The sequence below is a fragment of the Muscardinus avellanarius genome, assembly GCF_963383645.1.
Source record: "Muscardinus avellanarius genome assembly, chromosome: 11".
Taxonomy (NCBI): Eukaryota; Metazoa; Chordata; class Mammalia; order Rodentia; family Gliridae; genus Muscardinus; species Muscardinus avellanarius.
Window position 1 is genome coordinate 84509904 of NC_137797.1, and position 9093 is coordinate 84518996.

The following is a 9093-nucleotide window of genomic DNA, read 5'->3' on the forward strand; positions in this document are numbered from 1 at the left end:
AATGTTTAACTGATGTTTTAAAACTAGTAATCTAAATCTCAAGTGTAGCACTGTTGAATAGAGTAAGAAGTTCATTTTTTAAGTGTTCATAAGGTTCTCAAGTACTGTGACATGTACTTTTTGTGATATAAAGCTATCATGTAAATTCTGTGTTTCGGAAAGATCACATCAACAGACACCAAAGGTTCAACAAAATTGTCTGTGCTCATTGTCATTCAGATTATACACAATAATAGTGACTCTCACACTCTTTTAAAAGCTAATCATCAGAGCTAGGTATTTTCTTAAAGCATAACTTATTTTTCAGCAAACAATAGAAACATAAGATATATAATATAACTTCAACATTCAATAAAAGTAAACACATTAAGTCTAAAGGCCCAGACCTCAGTCCTTTCATGAAAGGCATTCGCCTTCATGAGGATCAAGGATCAGGTCAGTAGATGTAAAAACTATGCAAATGTTTTTACAAGACAGAACTTTCTTTTAAATTGGGTCAACTTTGTATTGTCTCATTTCAAGGCTGAACTAGAAGGCATCTGTATTAAATTATACCAACCTTACTTTTGAAAGGTGTACTATAGATAGTGCATATTTTGAGCTTATTCCAAAATAAGAGGTTAAAAAAAGATAGAACATTTTTACTTAGAATATAAAAGCTATTTCATCAGGATGAGAAAATTTTATCATCAATTCTTAAATTTTTACTTTCATAAAATCTCTTCTGAATACTAAAAATAAAATTTTAAAAGCCTTGAAATTTTATTTGCTGGCATTTCTCATAATGATGAAATTACTGTTAATTAAGGTGTAAATATTTTCACATTAACATTTTAAAGGAAAAACAGTTTTGCCTGAAATTTTTCAAAACTGCCTGTCCCATCTTAGCAAGTAAAAACCAAGAATTTCTAACCACTACTTTCTCATAAAAAATAAAGAAGAAAACTATGTGAAAGTACTTGGTTACATTACCAAGCCTAAAAGAACTACTTGTTATAGGTAGAATTTTGAAACTCTGTTTTACTGGGAAATAAAAATTAACAAATGGAAAGACAAGTTATTCTCTTAATATATTAACATTGTTTTTCTAAGTAGATAAAGCTTCAGCCTAAAGTAAATTAGCAGCTATATTTCTAAAATGATTATAATGTGTATTTTTAGCCAAAAACCTACTTTAAGGACTTGATATTTGTCCTTAGATGTTTATGCTTTTGTTTCTTTCGTAAGGAGAAAAAGCCAGTGCTTGTGATGAAAAAATAAAAGTGACCTCTCAGCTAATCAGGGGACTTTAGTATGAAGACTGTAGATTCAAATGAGTTTTTAAAATAATTTTTAAAACTTTTTTCCTGGATAGACTCATAATGCCAGAGTGTTTCCTAAGCCTGTGAAAGTGGTTAAGAGGAAGAAATTCACAACTTATCTTTCATATAATATATCAGATTGATAAGGAACTAAAACTAGAAAGGTTAGTTCATATCATGCAGGTATAATCCTACCATTTCTAATACAACACACACACACACACACACACCACACACACACACACACACACACACACACACACACACAGAACTTATCCTCTTTCAGTTTATTTTGGAAGATTATATATTTTTAGTTTAAATACTTAAAATAATGTTTAATGTTCAAAATATCTTCCACTAATTTGTGGAGGACACAATTTAATGACAGTATTGATGCATTATGAAGTTTTAGGTTAGGAATATATGTATTGACTACTCAATTTCAGGGATTTATTCAGGGACTTAAACAATATATAAGTCTAGGAAAAAGGTCAAGTGTTGATTCATTATCATAAGAACACTGATATTCTTTCTAGTTGTTTTGGTTTCATTTCTGTCATATGGTACAACCAATAAGTTGAATGTGTAAAATGAGTAGGAAAAGAACATTGTTAGTGGAGTATATAATCTTTTCACAAAACTAAACAGTTAATTTTTTTCTCGCTGGTTTCCTAATAATAATTTTCTAGGAAATTTTAATTTCCTTTATCAGGCTGGCCCTGTGTTTCTGGTACTTTATTTTACATGTAGATCACCATTAATACATTCACAATTAATCACACAATAGAATTAGGACTAGTGCCAAGGAAATAGTGAGGGAATGCAGAGCTAAGCACCCACTTTCTTGTGTAGTTTTGAGGGGTGTGTGCATGTTCCAGTTACTGCAGGGAGATCACAACTGATCAACAATGACTCAGGTTTTATATTAAAGCAAATATATACAAACCTACTTGGTTGTGATATTCAATTGACATTGCTACTGTGAGTATTCTCCTATGATGTTTATTATTTTAAAAATTTGCAGTCTCAACAAAGTTATCAGTCTCTTAAAGTTTCTACTTAATGATTGTTTCAAAAATGAAAAAAGTCAAACTTCCACTCCTGTTTAAACTTTTACTATCCATAAAACAGAATATGACTTAAGAATGAGTTACCAAAAGAACCAAAGGCTATTACAAATAAAAGGACACAAAATCTTAACAAGGAACATATGGCAATTTCTTTACTTCTTCAAAAAGATTACTTGATATTAAGAACTTAGATTTTCACAGAATGTAGTTGGTCTGATCTCCTTTTTTTGCCACATTTTGTGATAATAACCAGGTAATCTAATTACCTGATAATTTAAAAAGAAACTGAGATTAATAAGGTTTTAAGAAATTTATTCAGAGCTGGGTGTGGTAGCACATACTTGTAATCCCAGCATTTGGGAGGCTGAGACCAGAGGATCATGGTTCACAGCCAGTCTCGGCTAATACTTAGTGAGGCCCTTTGCAACTCAGTGAGACCCTGTTTCAAAATAAAGAATAAAAAAAAAAAGGGCTGTGGTTGTCGCTCAGAGGTAGAATGCCCCTGGGTTCCATCCCCAGTACCGCAAAAAAAAAAAAAAAAGAAAAGAAAAAAAGAAAGAAAAGAAGGAAGGAAGGAAGGAGAAAGAAAGAAAGAAAGAAAGAAAGAAAGAAAGAAAGAAAGAAAGAAAGAAAGAAAGAAAGAAAGGGTTATATAGCTAGGCATTGTGGCACACACTTGTCAATTCAACACTTGGTAGGCCAAGACAGAAGGATTGCAGGTTCAAGACTCATCTCAGCAACCTAGTAAGACCCTCAGCAACCTAGCAAGACTCTGTTCCAAAATAAAAAATAAAAAAGGCTGGGGGTTTGGCTCAGAGGTAGAATGCCCCTGGGTTCAAGCCTCAGTACCAAAAGAAAAAAAAATGTATTCAACCTGTACTAAATTTAGAGAAAACCAGGAGATCTGTTCCTTTATTATCTTGTTCTTGTAATCTCTTTGTTCTAGAGGTACTATAATTGATCTTAACTTTCATAATAGTTAGGCTTAAAATTCATTGCTCTCAAGAAAACACGATCTGAAAAACTGAAAATAAAAAGTAGGAGTCCACATCATTAAATGATATGGAAGCAAAGCAAAGATCTTAAAGCATATAAAAATAAAGCTACTGAAATACAAAGTGTTTTGTACGTTCATTTTAATTAGCAGACAATTTTTTAACATTTTTCCAGAATGGTCTATCACACAATATTTAGTAGGTACTCAGTGATATGCCTCAGGATGTGATTCATCTGAACCTGCTGTAAGCACCTATTACTTAAAAGAAAATCGCGAGTTTACATTTCACATGGGAAACAGAGCTAACTAAAGGACAGGCTGTTTCCAATGTTATTCAGTGATAACCATATAGGTAAGAAATTTATTTCATTTAGACTTCTATATGTATTCAATATTCTGTTAATTAAAGGGAATGGTAATTAAATAAAAGATGCATTGATAATTATTTGCCATCCACTGTTAACAGTTAACCAAAAAGATGTGTATCTGAACAGTGGCATTTAGTATTTGGTCACAGTGCATTCTTACCAGAGGAAAAGTCACTCTCCTTTCACCATATTTGCCATGAAAATAGAAACAGATTTGGCACTATAGCATGACAATGTCATGGAACATAGACTTAGAGAAGAAAGCTCCAAATTAAGGGTTGACGTGGGAATTAATGACTTATTGAATGCAAACATTTTGAATACTAGAAACAGCAATTAAAAAAGTAAGTATATGTTTAAAATAAAGGATAGGCTTCTTCATGCCTGAGATGATTTCAATATATTCCTGCCAGAATGAATTATTTCTATTTTTACCTATACTAAGACACAAGAAATAACCTGCTAATAATAGGTATATTTATAAGGAAATATTTGAATCTCAAACCTACAAAATTTCTTCCTTAAACTCACATGGACTATGAGACTCCTCTCCAAAAAGCAAAACTGCCTGATCTTGTACCAGAGTAAAAATAAATCATTTTCTTCTGAGTTGAGTTGCCTCGGCTCTGCAGAGCCTCCTATTTGCTGTACAACATGGTGAAATTCAATTATTCAATTTCATGTTTTTTAAGTTTTCTCAAATACAACTTATTGGACATCAATGTGGATTACAGATTCAAGTCATCTTTTTAAGAAAATTAAGTCTCAAGGTTTGAAGATTAATGCATTAGGTATTTTGTCATGTTTTCAAAATTATTTTTATTCTCCCCATCTGAATAGCAATTTGTCTATGATTTTCCATTTTGTGGACCCCAAAATGGCTATAATGCCTAATATTATGTACAAACTGGCCATGTAGTCATTTTCCATAAAAAACTTTTATAGCATTTTTATATATCTACATAGATCATATCATGGGTTTTATTATAATTTATTTTCTTTTATTTTTTATAACTTTTATTGATGTGCTGTTTTCTTTTAAAATATCCTTTAAAACTTCCACTTAAAGAAAACAGTAGTATTCTATGTAGGAAGTTTTATAATTCTATCACTGGATAAATAAATAGCAGAGAGCAATTCTAATATACAAAATACTTGCATTTATAGTTGATATCATAGATAAAAATCCAACACTCAGGTTGGTGTCATTGATATTCACTTGTTATTAATTTTACAATTGAGAGAAGTGATTTGATTTACTTGTAAATAAAGAGAAATTACAGAAGGGAAACTTTAATTTCCAAATGAAGAACAGAAATAATTAAGAAATGGGAACACATTGCTATAACTGTCCACAAATAGATATTTGTTGATTATTCCATACTGGCAGGAACTATAAGAATTCTTCATTTCACACATCAAAAAAATGGGATCCAACATATTTAATCCTTTTTTTAGTCATTGTTCATAAAGTGACTTTTAAATGAAGTTTGTGATTTAATACTTAGCCATTGTTCAAATCAGTATCTTTGACATCTGTGTCCTAGAGCAGAAATTTTGAAATCTTTTGAAATTTGTGTTTCTGGCTTTTGTGTGTGTGGTAACTAGCCATTTGTGAATCTTGACAGTATACAATTGTATTACTTAGAACAAATGTTTTTGCAGTCACCTTCAAAAGATGTTACATATTGCAGTATTTTTACAATGTCTTCTTTAAAATGTGTGAACATATTTGTCAGGTTCAGGTGAATTATATTAACAATGAAACCTCAAGGCTGTAATGAAGTATAGTTTATGACTTTTTTGTAAAAGAAAATGGAAAAGCATTTGAAATATAATTTTACTGTTTCATATGTATTTTGAAAAAGAAATAAAGTGATTATAAGCTATTTTTGCCTGTCTTTGAAGAAAATGCCTTTTCCAAATTTAATTTTGATATATCTATCATTAAGTTTTTCGGTAATAGACACTACTTTGGGTACACATCAGCGTTTCAGTCATTTATTTATCAATAATTCAATACCTCCAGAATTGAATACAGTTTACATTACTTCTTTAATACACATCAAGACTAGGGCAGGAGGGTGTGTCACCTTTCCACTCCACCCTGAGGGTCATGACTGACATTCCTATAACAAATTGCAGGTTAACAGGAGAAGAGCATAGCAAATTTACTTAACTATAGTTTTATGGTGCTGTGGGTATAGCTCAGTGGTAAAGCCCTTGTCTAGCATGTATGGGAGGCTGGGTAGATCCCCAGCACTGAAAACAAAATTAAAAAAATGTTACACATGATATGAAAGCCTTTGCATTACGGAGCAAACTTCCAAGAAAAAGTATTTTTTGTGCTTAGGTTCAACAGAGAATAGACACAGTCTAGAAATGCAATAGAAAAAGAAGGGTTTGGCCTTGGTATTTCCTCCTTTCAGGTACAGGGCAGGATCCTAAGCCCTCTGGAATGAGGATTTTAGGATCTACTGTCAAGACAAGGTAGGTCAGAATATTTCTCTGTAGCCAACTTTTACAAAGCCGGGGGAAGATAACAGAAACATTTCAGGTTTTGTGGATACCTGTAGAGAAGAGGTATTCTAGTTTATGTGGACTGGTTGGGAGGGAGAAAATGAAGAGGAGAGAGAAGAGCAGGGGAATAACAGTGTCCTTCGATTAAAAGGAGCCTTTCAGTGTCCTTTGATTAAGAGTACTTCACATGCCTAAGTGCAGTACTACAAGGTAGCATTTTCTAAAGCACAACACCATTTTTTTATAACAAAAGTATAAATAGAGGTTTCTAGATGACTTTGAATAAAAAGTAATGAGCCAATTGTAAAAAAAATTCTGTCACACGTTTTAGCTAAATTTGTTGTACCTACAAAAAAATGTTTCAAATCCTAGAAATACATATGCAGATGATCTGGTAGCTAGGATATACCTGTTACTTTGCTTAGTTCTTTTGATTGTGCTTTGCCTCAGATTTTCAAAAACTAATTTTGTAGGTAAAGCCTCTACTTTTAGGCAGTCAGCAGAGTACCGACTCAAAGACAGTCATACTTTTAACAAACCAGAGATTCTATTCCTAGAGTCATTGTGTGTGTGTGTGTGTGTGTATTTTTTCATATATATGAAAAATATAGCTTATAAGAGGAAGCAAATATGAATTTCTGTCTCTTTCTAGAAGTCCTTACATCCAAAAAGTCTGAGGAGTCTGAATAAAATCTATGCTTCTTTTTTCAAACAACAATCAAATTGCCACTTTTAAAGATTTTCTTGTTTTTCCACAGTTATTCCCAGGAAGGATTTATATTTATTCACACTGGTTTAAAATTAATATTCCTAATAACTACCCTAGTCAACACTGGCACAACTATTTTATTGTTTACCAATTGGAACATGGTAAAATGACACCAATGTTTTAATTTGTAATTATTTTTACCTAATGGGATTGATCATTTTTTGTATACTGATTAGCAATTTGGATTTCATTGTTTAAGTGTTTTAATACTCTTATATTGGGATTTTCTTTCTCATTGATTTTTTAGAGATTTTTTTCCATTTTATTAAGTGAAGATATATTATATGACCATATCTCAAAGTTATCTTCATTCTGCAAAGCAGAAGGCATTGAAGAGAAATTAACATATGTATATGTTTATATACATATGTAGAGAGACAGATAAATAATATATTTTAATATAGAGAAAAAGGTAAATATAAAGCAAAGTACAAGTAAAAGTTTTCATTTCTTGAAAAGAATGAGTTATTATCTTGAAACTTTACGAGATGATTTTGGATTATAATCATTGGTGCATCTAAAAAAGTTAGGAAATAATCCTTTTTTATGAGAAACCCATTATTTATGTTATGTTTTAAATCCCTTTTTCTGCTGCATTTGAACAGTTGGGTTCTATTCACTTTTAAAGTGATACAGAACAAAGAGAAACTAAGTCCATTAATGTCCACTAAAACTATAACCAAAAATCTGAACAGAAACCACAACAGGACATTTAAAAGTACCCATTTCCATGCTGCAGAAAGAATTTTTAATTACCTTTTTTCAGGTAAAAATAATCATCCAAAGTTCCAAATATGAGTATAAATTATGTGAACAGAAATCAGCTCCCAATATGAATGCTTTTAGTGAGCCTATGAGCATTTTCATGAGTGAGATCTTTTTCTTTTATAAATTTTAGGATATACATGTCTAAAATTTTTACTTTAAATGGGAAGCTAACTTCGAGTCGGTGATGAGAACTCAGACTACAAAGTGAGGAAAATAACAGATAAGAATCAGCTGTGAACTCAAATCACAAACAGACCACCAAATTGCACAATTCCATACTCAGCCACACTGTGGTCTGTGTAAATGTGCATTAGAACAAAGAGATCAACACCTTTACTGGTAACTTGCAAAGCACAGTTACTATTAAAAGTAAACTGTGAAAGCATAGTTACCTCAACCAGAAGTTCTCATTTAAAGCCAGAGCCAAGAGTTGAAGGCCAAACATTTTTAATTGGTTGTAGAGCCTAAATAACACAATGTGTGTCATACAGCAAGCACTGTGCTCTTTCTATACATTACCTCTGATATGTAGAATATATCTGTGATATATTATTATGACCATTTTATTTTTTTATTTTTTTAATTTATTTTATTGGTGACCATTTTAAAGATGGAGAAAAACTTAGGCTGAACTAATTAAGTGGAAACACAGATAGTAAATTTTGCACATACTCTTCATTCAAAGTCTGCATTTTTATTTTATGCAAGTCACATCTTACTCATATTTGGATTAAGATCAGTTATAGCTGTCTGACCTACCATTTAATTAATGTATGTGTGATTTTGTGATATATATAACACTATGCAAATAATAAGGTATTCATTTTTATAATATAATTTCCATCATTAATAGCTGAAATCCACAGATATTAAATAAATATTTTAAAAAGCCATAAGATAGCTATCTGTACAGATTAAGTGGCTAAGAAACATGTAGTAGATGCCAATATGATCTTGATCGAAAAATGAAAGAATATCTTGACCCATAGGCTCAAGTCCTTGAAATGCCTGTTCATCGTATTTCATGGTCTTACTATTTTCCTATCACCTCTACCCTAATTCAGGCTGTGCAACCTCTTTTCTACATTTTATAAATCTGGATAATTGCTCTAAAAACCACTAGATCCTCACAGAAGTCACTTTTTATAGAACCATTTCTAGAAAACTGAGTATGTGAATATGCCATATTTTTACTCAAAACCCTAAGTGGAACTTAAAGAGAAAACAAGTTATACTGGAGCAACTGGAAACCTATAAGAACCAAATAAGATGTTTCCTGCCTAATATTATACATAGAACT